We start from the raw sequence: 13,935 nt of genomic DNA, 5'->3' as shown, positions 1-13,935 counted from the left end.
TATTTAGAGGTCGATTGGAAATTACATTGTATTTACAGACCTCAAAGTTCAGGACAGGTAGAGTAAATAAATAAAATTTTAAAAGAGACCCTGACCAAATTAAATTAACAATGGAGACTGGCGCAGACTGCGTGACACTCCTTCCCTCTTGCTCTCTTCAGAGCAAGAAATACCCCTTCCAGATTCAGCCTTACCCCCTTTGAGATCTTATATGGGGCCTCAGCCCCCCTGACTGTATTAGATGATGTTACTGAACCAACATGTCATAGTGCCATAGTAATAATGATTTGTGTGCCAGGCTAAAAGACCTACAGGTGATACAGAAAGAAATCTGCTCACAGCTGACAGCAGTCTATGCCCCGGAGACCCCTGAGACATCCCATCAGTTCCAGGTTGCAGCTACACTGAGTCCAGACACTCGAGCCTCGCTGGAAAGGACCGTACCTGGTGCTGCTGACCACCCTGACAGCTGTCAATTCTCAGCCCTCACCAGCCGTGTACTAGCTGTTGGGGCTGAGAGCTGGGACCTAGAGGGAAATTCAGTCATGTTTGTCCTGGGTTCTATCAAGATAGGTGTGGGATAGGCTTGATCTCCATTACAAATGATGTAACATTGCATATGTTAGTACTCTTAACACTTCTTGGGACTGTGCCTCAGGGATCACAGTCTGTATAAGCTTAGAAGTTCTAAAAGCTAGTCATGACCTTGGTGGATAGGCTTGGATGGTGTCCAGGTTAGAATCCTCATGTTAAGACAACAATACCAAGCTGTTATGCTAGATGAAGCTGAGTTCTCCATGAAGTTCTAGGATTAGAACTATTAAAAAAAAAAGAAGTGGGGAATGTAGAACTAGAGTTTCATAAAGGTTACTCATTGTCAGAGCCCGAATGTGCAGAACTAGAGTTTCATAAAGGTTGCTCATTGTCAGAGTCCAGATGTGCAGGGCGGGACGTGCCTGAGGGAGAGCCAGAGATAGGATTTGCCAAACCAGCTATCAGCCCCAAGGACACTGACCATCCTTCCTTCCCCAAGGACACCCTCCCCTTCCTTCACCCCCCTGAGTGAGATGAGCCACCCTACCTGCCTGCCAAGCTGCTAGAGAGCACGTACTCCTTGCTGATGTCATTTCGCGCCGAAAGTAACTGTGCACCATTTGAATTGACCAATCATGTGCAACCTCGTGAATGCCCCTAACCTCCCCTATATAAACCCCCGAGTCTGGAGGCTCGGGGTCGATTCCTCTGTCTCCTGTGTGAGATATGTGTCGACCCTTGATCCCGCTAAGACCTGGATTCTCGTTAATAAAAGCTACCTCTTGCTGTTACATCAAAAAAAAAAAAAAAAGATAGCTGTTGGGATCCATGTTCAGCATCACCCATGCCCATAATCCAAAGCTCATACCTTTTAAAAATCAGATGTGTTCATATTATTGAATGTGTGAATGTTCTGGCTACACAGAACTGCGTGCATCACGTGCCTGCCTGATGTCTGAAGAAGCCAAAGTAGGGCATAAATCTCCTGAAACTGGCTAACAGTTCAACTGTGAACCATCATATGGATGCTAGGAATAGAACCTGAGTCCTCTGCAAGAGTAACAAGTGTTCTTCATGGCTGAGCTGTCTCTCTAAACCCCAGTATATGTGCCCTGTCCCTGGAGATGCTTTGCTACTGTACAAAACCACATTGGAGACTTGGTCCCTGTCCTCGAGATTAGACTTCACCCTATCAATGAATAGAATGCCATGGCTGGAGGTAGTGTAGACACCAGGAGACTCTGAGCAAAAATGCCTTGTATAGGGGAGTCCTGTGAGAACCAAGACTGGAGGAACACACTGGACTGGATAGAGATTGGGTTGGGCCATTGCCAAAGATAAAAGAGTGATGGTGCCAAGGGCATATGAGCAATCCAATGAACTATCCAATCTGGAATCTTAATTAGGTTTCCAGTGTTGAGAAGAGACACCATGACCAAGGACAACATGTAAAGGGTTTAAGAACTCTTACTAAAGTAGGTCTTGAAAGATCTAAGCCTGCAGGATAGAACACCTCCTCCAATAAATGTTGATTGCTACATGAGGGAAGGGTTTTTATGGCCTCTCCCTTCTTTAATGAAGTGTTGAGGGGCCCAGTTTTGTGCCCATGACCATAGCCAACATCAGTTTAAGAGTTCAATGACTAGGTCCAATCTAAAAGATATCCTTTTGTTGTCCACTTCCCCATCTTCTGGTTCTTATATTCCTTCTACCCACTATTTCATGATGTTCTCTGAGCTGCGGAGGAGAAGACTTAACTGTCTTATTTCCACCTGGACAGTTCAACACCACTGATTCCCAGCACTTTGTCCAGTTGTAAATCTCTGCCCATGGAAGTCAGAGGCTTCTCTGATGAGAGATGAGTGCAATGCTGATCTATAGATACAAATATGGACATTTGGAATGAAGTTTGACAATGTAGGTTCTTTTGTAGGGTCTATATCACCCTAACAATAGGTTCTTGACAAGGTTACAGAACCTGGTGGGTATTCCCTCATGTGGAATATGCCTTGTATCCAATTAGAAAGCCACTGGTTACTCCCATGACTGTGATGCCACTAACACATTAGGGGCCCATCATGCCTGATATTTTAGATTGAATTGTTCACCTCTGAGTAAGGTTGTATTTGATTTCTCCCATGGAAGCCTACATAGCACTTTCTTGAACCAGGAATGTTAGCCATTATAGAGGATGCTTCCACCTCAACTTCAGATTGACCCTTCTGTGACCTGTTACCAAAAGGATTCAGTATCCTCAGATATAGGGTCTTATCATCAAGTTCTGGAGGGCTACGAAGAACAATGGCAACAACCTGTAAAGTTGTAAGGGCTTTTGGGATCTCGCTGGTCAGCAACTTTCAGGAAGACATCCCACATCTGGCACTGTGATTTTTACTTAATTTTGGTTTTTTGTTGCTCTGTTAAATACACTCACCATTTCCAGCTTGGGAAGTGAAAACTTTATTACATCTTTTCTGTTCCAGCCCATCATCAAGGAAAACCAAGACAGGATTGTGAAACAGAAACTACAGGGACTGCTCACTTGCTTGCTTCTAAGCTAACATTCAACTACCTTTACAGAGTCCGGACCCACCCGCATAGGGTGATGCTGCTCACAGTAGAGCAGGCTCTGCAACATCAATTAACAGTCAAGAAAATGCTACCTAGACATAGTCAAGGCCAATCTGATGGAGGAATCTACTCAACCGAGGTTCTTTCCTCCAAAACAAGCCATCACAAGAAATCAATGAAAATAAAAAATGAAAAGAAATCAATAGCTTCAGGGGGAGCATGGCTTATTCATGGAGGGTTCATCCATGTGAACTCAATAGTTGGTCTTGTAGATATATTCTGTAACACAATGTTTTATAACCCCTCTCACCAAACCCTGTTCTAAACTAACCACCTAAGGGGAGATGGAGTGGAAAGTAAGTTTAAAAAAAATAATTGGAGCAGAGAGAAATGTTTCTTGTTAATAAAGCAAAAAAGGAAGCATTTCTTCATCCTAGATGCTTTCCTCGCATCATCTGTGCAAAGATAATGAAAACCGTTCCATTCCAGGTACAATAATTACCAATGTTACAAATCATATACATACTACAGCTTATCATTCATAAAACACATTGGCACTAATCATTTTGATGTGTTTTTCTAACTCACTCCTAGTGTAGAAGTGATGAACAGGAATTGTTCGTCTGCTCATTTATACATGAGGGAAGTGAGGTTTAATTGGCGGGCCAATTTCCCAATACTCTAAGCTAACAAATAGCAGAGTAAGAAAGCCAAACTTTCTCTGGCTTCATGGCATGGCCTCATGAGAAATGTAAGTCAGGGTACCTTGGCAGGGAATCCCAAGGACCTGTATATGAGAGCTAAAAGTTGTCTTGGATGCAAGACGGGGAGTAAGACACAAGTCAGTCAGCTACATCTCAGGATTCCTGAAACAGAACACCAGAATATGTTAGAGAGCGAGGAGACTAAACTAAACATCTGGGAGTCCTCAGCAGGTTGTAAAGATCCAAGGCTTAGGGTTCATAAGTATGTTGGTCTTTGTGGGGGTGGAAAGGATCACTTATTTAGATCCCCACCTCTTACTAATTGCTACTACAGTGGAGGAAATGCCTTAAGTCCAAGGTTTTTTTGTTTTGTTCCTGTTTGTGTGTGTGTGTGTGTGTGTGTGTGTGTGTGTGTGTGTACATACATGCACGTGCAGTTTATAATGTAGGGCGTAATCCATTTTCACTTCTACCTTATTCATTGAAGCAGCATTTTTCAGTCAAACCCAGAGTTCACCAATATGACTAGTCTTGACAGCTATCTTGCTCTGGTGATCTGCCCTATCTCTACCTCCCTGGACTGGAATTATGTGTAGGCCACAAAGCCTACCCATCTTTTACTTGAGACCTGTGAGCCATCTCCTCAACTGCTAAGGTTCAAGTCCCGGTGTTGGACCCATCTCCTTTACTTTTGTTTTCTTATTCTTTTTTTCCCTCTTGCTCATAATATCAGAACCAGTTTAATGTATGACTGGCTCACTCAAACAATCACTCAAATCGCTCCACACAAATGTGTTCTACTAAGGAGGAGGACCCTTCTGGCTCTCTGTTTTGTATAGTCTTACCTTAACAGATGAGTTAAAGGATGGGATTATCTGAATGGTGATTGTGGACGCTGTTTGTGATGTTGAGGGAGGCTGGCAAATGAGGGGCAACAGTTGAGTCACTTATAGTAACAGATACAATGCTGAGTGTGGTAGTGAATACCTATATTCTCAATACTCACGAAGATGACAAGTTCAAATCCAGCCTGGGCTACATAGTAAGTCCAAAGACAGCCTGGGCTACATCGTAAATCCAAGACCAACCTGGGGTACAGAGTAAGTCCATGGCCAGCCTGGTGTACATAGTAAGTCCAAGGACAACCTGGGCTACATAGAAAGTCCAAGGTCAGATTGGCCTACTTACATGACTCTTCTCCAAACAACAATAGGTTGTATTTTTTTTTCCTTTTTCATTTCTGTCTCTCCTATTTACTCTAAACTGATACTAGTGCTGTAGTTTGGGGTGTCTAAGGGAGAAATTTCGTCATGTCTGATGGTCCAGGATTTTCCAAGCAGCACGGCAAAACAAACAGTTCAGCAAACAAGTCTGTTTCATTTTTTGCAGAAGAATATGACACAGCTGAAGTGCTGTCTGTAGAAATGGCTCTAAGATGGGATAACGCCTTGGGAGACTAGGCTTGGATCTTGTGCTAGTTTCCTCGTGATAAAAACAATGATGTTCTCAACCAGACTCTATGTTGGGAATACAATGTGCTTCCATTTCAACACTGCACAATCTCCATATGGCAACCCTGGAAATATTTTCTGATAATAAACAGATTATAGGAGAGAGAAGTTGAGTATATACACTGTCATTATTTTTTAAATATTTGTCTGTGGTACCAGGTTCAGCGTTCTGCATAAACTCTATAACACGGCAATTTCTTTTTTTTTTTTTTTTTTTAAATCGCCAAACAGAATGGACCTTATATTTTTCTATCTAGGTCTAAATGAGACGTTGAAATACCATTCTTAGCTTTAAAAAAGAAAACTTATTGTGTTTCATTGGCTTTTTTTTTGTTAATTTCTTATTTCTAGTGTTTTGGGGTTCATTTTAACAATTATTTTTTCATTGAATTAATCATTTTCTTATTTTCTACTGAAGATACAAATTAAGGTTGCTAGTTTTTGTTTCTAATCTAAGAATTAGTGTTTTAAAGAAAGTTTCCTCTTAGCAACATCATAGTTATTTCTCACACATTTTGATAGTATGTTTCCTATCTTCTTCTTTTTTTCCTACTATTACTACTATATTTTTACTACTATTACTACTATTGTTTCATTATATCATGACATATGTATTACTTGTGATTGTGTAATTTAATGTTTCTGGACTGGGAGACTCCTGTTGTCTCTCATTGAATAATTCTAATTATTTTTGCAGTATTAGCAGAACACCTCCTGAGGGGCTGGAGATGCAGCTCAGCGGACAGAGTGCTCACTTGGCTCTCACACAGCTCTGGGCTCCACCTACAGTACCTCATTAGCCTGGTGTGGTGGTACATGCCCATAGTCCCATTACCAGGAGGAGAACCAGGAGCTCAAAATCATCCTTGGGTGCATAGTGTGTTTGAGGCCAGCCTGGGCTATGTGAAAACTCTATTAAAAATATGACCCACAAGACATCTTTTCTTAGGCATTTGCCACACTTTGTTCTGTGGTTTCTGAGTGTCTGTAAAGTCCAGGGGTACTTGAAGGAAAAGAAAATCCTGGTGCTACTAGGGACTGTCAGTCAGAGATATTGGCTGGTGAAGCCATCTCATCTTAGCTGGTTTTCTGCCTGCTTCTGTTGCTGATGGGCTGATCCGGGTCCACAGCTTTACTGATAATCACCCTGCTTCCTTTTTAGCTGTACCCATTCTTGCTTCCTGCTGAGGCTGTGATGGAGTAGTGACACAAAGAATTGGGGTCTCCTTCCAGCCCACTGATTCGCTCAACAATAATTTCTTTCTGTGGAAATAGTTTCTCTGTTGCCTACATTATCAGAAAGAAATATAACACTCTTTTCTGTTTTATTTTGACACTGGGTTTTATTATGTAGGTAGGGCTGGCCTGAAACTCACTGTATTAAACCAGGTAGGCATTGAACTCAGAGAGATCTGCTTGCTTCTGAGTGCTTGGATTAAAGGGGCATGCCTGGCTCCTTCTTTTTAATTTTTTTAAAAATTTATCTCTATGGTGTGTGTGTGTGTGTGTGTGTGTGTGTGTGTGTGTGTGTGTGTCTGTTTTCATCAAATAGTCCATCAGATCATCTGAACCCTGGTCCTCTGCAAGAGCAATGAGTGTTCCTAAGAAGTGAGCCATCTCCCCGGGCCCTTCTGCCTGCTCTAAATTCCATTTCATTTTTCATCTTGCCCAGACATGTCTTTAATTCCTACTCTTAGTGTTTGTTTTAATTCAGTGAGTTCCTATTCGATTTTCTCTTGTTACTTCTATTACTTCACCTAGATTATGTGTATGTTTTTGTTTTGGAAGTTTCTCATTGACGACACTTGAATCCTGGCTTTAAAATCCTTTCTGACAATTCTGACAATGGTTGTCTATTGGTGCCACCACTAGGGAACTGATTTTTCTCATTTGCTTTTCATTTAGAGGAATGGTCATGGTGTGACTTGATTTCCATTTTGACATCATTTGTCTAAGATGTCAGCACACCTGACACTGTGGGTGCAGTGGCTGTTTATCCTTCATAACCTTTTGGTGGTGTTTTGGTTTTTATGGATTTGCCTGTTTGAATAAAAGGGATTATACTTCCAGTCCATACCTACAGGCATAACTTAGAGGGGTCAGGGAGAGTAGTTCTCAACCTTCCTAATGTAACTGTTCCAGTTTCTTGCAGTTTCCTCTCCAACCAGAATCGGCCAGTACAAAGAAAACACAACTCAATTAATATGAAAACAATCTAGCATCTAGAATGGGCAGATCCACCCTACACTGTCCTATTCCTAGCTCCCAAATCCCTCATCCCTTGCACCTTTTATTTGCCTGGTCTCCAGCTTCTCCTACTCCCATGAAAACTATCTCCTCGCTTCTTTCCTATATTTTTCCCTGACTCCTCCCCCTCCAGACTGCCCCCCTACTGACTCCTCCCCTCTCTCTCCTGACTCCTACCTCTGCCCAAATCTCGAGCTCTTGCCTTTATTTTACTAATTCAGAGAGAACTATAAGGCAAACCACAAGATTTCCCCCTTTTTGTCCAGTTAAAAAAACTTTTCCCTATACATATGTGAACTAAATATTATTACCATTCTGCAATTTATAAAACCAACAATACACTCATCAAGCAGTCCATCAATTTTGTTCATTAACCATGTCATCTATACTAAAAGCTATACCTGACTGTATCCTGGTTCTAGATCCTATGCCACCTGAAAACTATCCTAACAGATTTACCATCTTTCTCAATACTAAACCGCTTGCGTTGTCTATGAGACTACCAGTCTCCAACCACATCAGAAATCCAAGTATGGCTCAGAAATGGGAAAATGTCTCTCCAACCTCTCTCTGTCTCTGTCTGTCTGTGTGTGTGTGTGTGTGTGTGTGTGTGTGTGTGTGTGTGCACGCGCGCGGGTGTGAAGTTGCGGAATTAACGTTCTTTTCTGAGACCTGGTCCGGGTTTGAGTAGATTATCATGATACTTTTCTGAGCATCCAGGCCACTGTGGCAGAGCTCCTTACTTCAGATTTTCATTAAGATAGGAAGGGCTGTGTCACAAACAGGCCACTGCTACTGCCTCACAATTCCAAGTGATCTGCAGAATTACAACATCACTGTCCCTGCACCATGAATATCACTGTCTTTCCTAGCTTTCAGTTAAATTGTGGCAGAAAGGTTTTAGGAATGCTCCTTAATGATAATGTGCACTTTATCATGGAAAGTATAACAGAAAAAAATATAAAGACCACCTCTGATTCTTTATTTGCTTTTTTCCTTTTTGTAACCTCTAGTATTCATGTCTATGACTTCATTACTGAATACCATTGAAGTCATTTTGTACAAAACAGATTGGATTAAAATGCATGAATATGCTAAAGACCATTTTGAATTACAATATTCAATTTCAGAAACATAATTACAAATGTGATTATCCAGTCTTCCATTTCTTGTTCCCATATGAGCCACAAGAAAGCCAGAGGTGTATGATGATGTAACGAACTCAGGAGGCTGATGGATTGTGGCAACACAACTGTTTACACCTTGCACTAAGCACTTGAGTGGGTTTCTTTTCGAGAGCATTGACTCAATGCATTTGGATGAGGTTTTTTGTTGTTGCTGTTGTTGGTGAATGGTCAAGGAGTAGGCATTTCAAGTTTGATTTGAGGTAAGAATGTTGCCCTTTGAATTACTTCTCTATTCTGCCTTTCAACTACTTCATGCTGCTTGCAGTTCTCTGAATGCCCTCCCACTTATATCAATCATTTTTTACTTATAAATACCTGAAGGCTTTAGGGAAATATTAGATATTTGTTGATCTGTGTTTGTAACTTTTCATTTTTCATGTTTCTTCAGCTGTAAAATGAGATTGATGAAATGCTTGTATATGAATGTGGCTCATAACTGCTTCATAAATAGAGGTAAATAGCCAATGTGGAGTCAATTTGAAAATAGCAAGCCTTTGAAAATATTAAAATGCAGTTATAATATTTTCTTTTCTCATATGGTATCAAACTTCAATTTCCTGGAGGATTGGGTCCATAACTTCTGTGTCTTGATACCCACAATGGCATTGTATACAAAAGTTTGCATAGAAGATGAAAAATAAATGTATTGAAGAACCTGAAAAAAAAAGAAATCCAAGAATGATTAATATTACCTGAAAATATTGGAAGCACAAAACATGGCTTCCAAGCTTTGCCAATTTATAGAGACTGCTGATCACCTGGACAGTCCCCCTATTCCTTGATATGTCGGAGCATCAGTCTTCAGCCTTCTGGCCCAGGATCATCTGACAGACCTTTGCTTTGCAGATTTTGAAGGGCTGATAACTCTGCCTTGGCAGAGATTATCAGTCGACTATTCCGCATAATTTGCCCTTTTCTGGACAGTGTTTTGTCTGTAGATGAATTGAAGCAATTTGCTCAGTGGCTGTGTCACCACGATTTGAGCAACTCCTTTGAAGCTCAATTTCTTCTTTGAGTCTAAGGGGTCCTGTCAGGGGCAGACAAGTCTCTAGTCAAATGATCTAGACAAAGAAATGTCCATAAACGGGTTATTCTGTGGACTTCTGACGCCCTTGAAGATTTCCTATCTACATAAGTGTTTCTGAACTGTTAAGCGTAAACTACCGTTGGCCCTCTCTAATCGAAGTATTTCCAAAACCCATCCAAACTGACTCAGAACCATGACTTTGCAATCTGGTCTTTAGCTGGTACTGGTTAATCAACTAAAAATAATGTATAATAGCAGTTATAGGACTGAGTCTAAGACTTGTATTCTTAGATGCATAGTGGAGGCACAATGCTTATGTTAAAATAGCAATATTAATCTCAATTATAAATCAATAAAAAAGTATACCAATGAAAACCTCGCATTTGTGTAAAATGCATTCTATACCAATGAAAAGATTTCAGCTTCAACTTTGTATCAATTACAAATATTTCTATCAATGTAAAATATAACTGTAAAATTTTGTTTAAGAGTAAGTTTGCTAATCTATCCCTGTTTGTCTATTTCTCTAACTTCTCTGTATTACTATATCACCCCCTTTTTCTTTTTAACTAAGAAGGATAGAAGAGAGGAAATGAAACGTAGCAATCCCTGAGTTTAAATTCTCTAGTTCCCCATGCCCAAAGCTACATTTGTATTTGTATCCCTTAAAAGAAAACATATCAACTGTTCTTAGAATAACCAGAACCATCCAACCCAACATAAGGAACTGGAACAATGATCTTTCTTGTCTGCTTCCAGCTGAATTGGGATATAGAATTCCCTTCTGTGGCCCAAGAGGAATTAGTAAAAATTGGCTTTTTCGAATTAGAGCTAGCCAGGATTTCCCTGCCAGTCACTCTGTGCTGAGAAAGTTCATCGCTTAGCTGACATCTTGACTATGAAAGTCTGAAGGGCTGGATAAGTAAGCTGGCCATTCTGGAAATCTTCTGAAAGCAAGCCTTTAAATGAAGCAGCTTCAGCGTAGTTGAGGGAGAATCAAAAACAAAGTTGGACTGGAAGGTCTCGGAATCTCAGCATCCCAGAATGTGGATCATTTCAGGGCTGTCTTTCTCTTCTTTCATCCTGCAGCACACAAAACTTTACAAGCATCATATAGTTCTGTAAGCGCATTCACATGGATTAAGCAAGGCGCACATCTTAGTTAATAAAGATCAACAAAGAAAGGTGACTGCCTTTCTTCAGGTTAGTTTGATCATATAATCAAACCATAACATAATTTTGTAATACATGCCATTTTACCGGATGCATGTAATAACAAGTTATGAGAAATTCATACTCAAAATGTTACTGGCTGTTTGTAGACATTTTAGTCTCAGTCAGTTCATACACAGAGACCTAAACATCCCCATATATACATCACCTATTTGTTGATTGTCTTAGTCTCCCTTTTATTCTGTGTTGCCAAGGACTTCAGGAGTTCTCCCCTTGTCATGTCTGATCTTTATCAGCTTGAAAGGAACCAACAGCTTTTCTGCTCCTGTAGAAAAATAGGCATAACCCCTTCCGCAGTGTAACATATTTCCCATTTTCCATTCTGACGTCAGAATATCCTTAATATAAGCGGGCTGGTTTAGTTCAGTAGTCTTTTCCACAATCCAATGTCTTTCAGCAGCTGTGCTGTTTTGTTCATCAGCATTTAAAAATTTAAAGGTTAATAAAGCACTATGTAACCAATCTCTGGGAGTTTTTGTTGCCCCTTTTTGCCTGTTAAGCATCTCCTTTAGACTTCGATTAAATCTCTCCACAATCGCTTGTCCTGTAGGATTGTGTGGTATACCTGTAACACGTTTTATATTATAATTTTCAAAGAAGCGCTTAATCTTGTTAGAGATATACGCTGGACCATTGTCCGTTTATTATATCCATAACTTCTAACACATGTGTAATTACAGAATCGGCCTTTTCTGACTCTAAGGCAATTGCCCATTGAAATCCTGAATATGTATCTATAGTATGGTGTATGTATTTCAGCTTAATATACTCTGTAAAATGGACAACATCCATTTGCCAAATATCATTTCTTTGGGTGCCTTTAGGGTTAGTTCCTGCAGGCAATGGAGTTTGATTATATAACGAGCAGGTAGGACATTGCATCACAATCTCCTTGGCTTGTTGCCAAGTGAATAGAGAATTCTTTCTTTAAGCCTTTGCTGTTAACATGGTGTTTCTTATGTAATTCTGATGCCTCTAGTACACTTCCTATCAGTAGCTGGTCAATTTCATTATTACTTTGCGCCAGAGGAACTGGCAGACTTGTATGGGATCTTATGTGTGTTATATATAGTGGGTAACTCCTATTTCTGATCTTTTGTTGTAGCTGAATAAATAGTGATGTCAATTCAGAATGATCTTGAATAATTTCAGCAGTCTCTATGTGTAAAACAACCCTTTCTGCATATTGAGAGTCAGTTACTATATTAGGCCCTTGAAAATCTGACACCATGAATATTGCATACAATTCAGATTTTTGAACTGACTTATAGGGACTCTCAGTCATCTTGCTTACCTTTTCCGATTTATTTATTTAATTTTTTTTTTCTGGTTCTTTTTTTTTTTTTTTTTTTTTTGGAGCTGGGGATCGAACCCACGGCCTTGTGCTTCTTGGGCAAGCGCTCTACCACTGAGCTAAATCCCCCCTTTTCTGATTTATATCCTGGCTTTCCTGACTTACTGGCATCACTGTAAAATGTAGGGGCTCCAGATATTGGAATTCCCTTTATTATACGAGGGAGGATCCAGTTAGTTCCTTATATGAACTGAAGTTGCTTGCTTTTAGGGTATCTGTGGTTAATCTCTCCCAAGTAGTTACTGCATGGTCTTTGCCAATGTTCATTTTGTACCCACAAAGAGGAAATTTCTGCATTAGTAAAAGGTACCACAATTTCAGCGGAATCCATTCCAACAAATTGTCGAAGTCTCAATTTTCCTTTAAGTATCAATTCAGAGACCTTCCCAATATAGGTTTTCAGTTTCTTACTCTGTTTATGTCCTAAAAATATCCATTCTAAGATATAATCTTCCCTCTGCATGAGAATTCATGTAGGGGAATGAGTAGAGGGTAAAATGACTAATATGCAGGCCATCTTTGGATAAATACGATCTAGATGTGTGTCCTGCAATTTCCTTTCTACCAAAGCTAGCTCTTTCTCAGCCTCAGCTGATAGTTTCCTTGGGCTATTTAAATCTTTATCGCCTTGAAACATTTGAAATAAATTGCTCAACTCTTGAGTGATCAAGCCAATCACAGGCCTCAACCAGTTAATATCTCCCAGTAGTTTCTGAAAATCATTAAGTGTCCTTAATTGCTTTCTTTTGATTTGCACCTTTCGTGGCGTAATCCTTTGTAGACTTATTTTATACCCTAGATAATTAATAGAATCCCCCCTTTTTATTTTCTCAGGGGCGATTCGTAATCCCCAGCAAGGTAAGGTTTTTTTAACTTCATCAAACATTCTTTCCAGGAAATTTATATCTGAATCAGACAATAAAATGTCATCCATGTATTGATAAATAATAGATTGGGGAAATTGTTTGTGAATCATCTCCAAAGACTGCTGTACAAAATATTGACACAAGGTAGGACTATTCAACATTCCTTGTGGCAGGAATTTCCATTGATATCTTTTTATGGGGCAACCTTATTGACCTTATTTGCCTGAAAAGGCAAAACTTTCCTCATCGCCTTCATGTAGAGGAAAAGGGAAAAAACAATCTTTTAACTCAATCACTATAATAGGCCATTCCTTAGGCAACAAAGAAGGCAGTGGGATCCCAGGCTGCAGGGAACCCATCAGCTGAATAATCTTATTAATTGCTCTGAGATCTGTCAACACCCTCCATTTGCCAGACCTTTTTTTTTAATGACAAATACTGGAGAATTCCAAGGGCTGGTGGACTCCTCCATATGCTTAGACTCCAGCTGCTCTTGGACTAGCTGTTCTAATGCCTGTAGTTTTTCTTTTGTCATAGACCACTGATCAATCCAGATGGGTTGGTCAGTCATCCACCTTAGTGGCAAAGCTGTTGTTGTCTGAACAGCAGTGGCTCCTTGTGGTAGAACTAAATTGTCAGCCTCTGCTGTATCTTGCTTATGGACAACTTGGACCGTCTCTAGCTGTCCTTGATAACATTCC

The sequence above is a fragment of the Rattus norvegicus genome, chromosome Y, assembly GCF_021556685.1.
Source record: "Rattus norvegicus strain SHRSP/BbbUtx chromosome Y, alternate assembly SHRSP_T2T, whole genome shotgun sequence".
In the NCBI taxonomy this organism is placed as follows: domain Eukaryota; kingdom Metazoa; phylum Chordata; class Mammalia; order Rodentia; family Muridae; genus Rattus; species Rattus norvegicus.
This window is presented reverse-complemented; position numbering follows the sequence as displayed.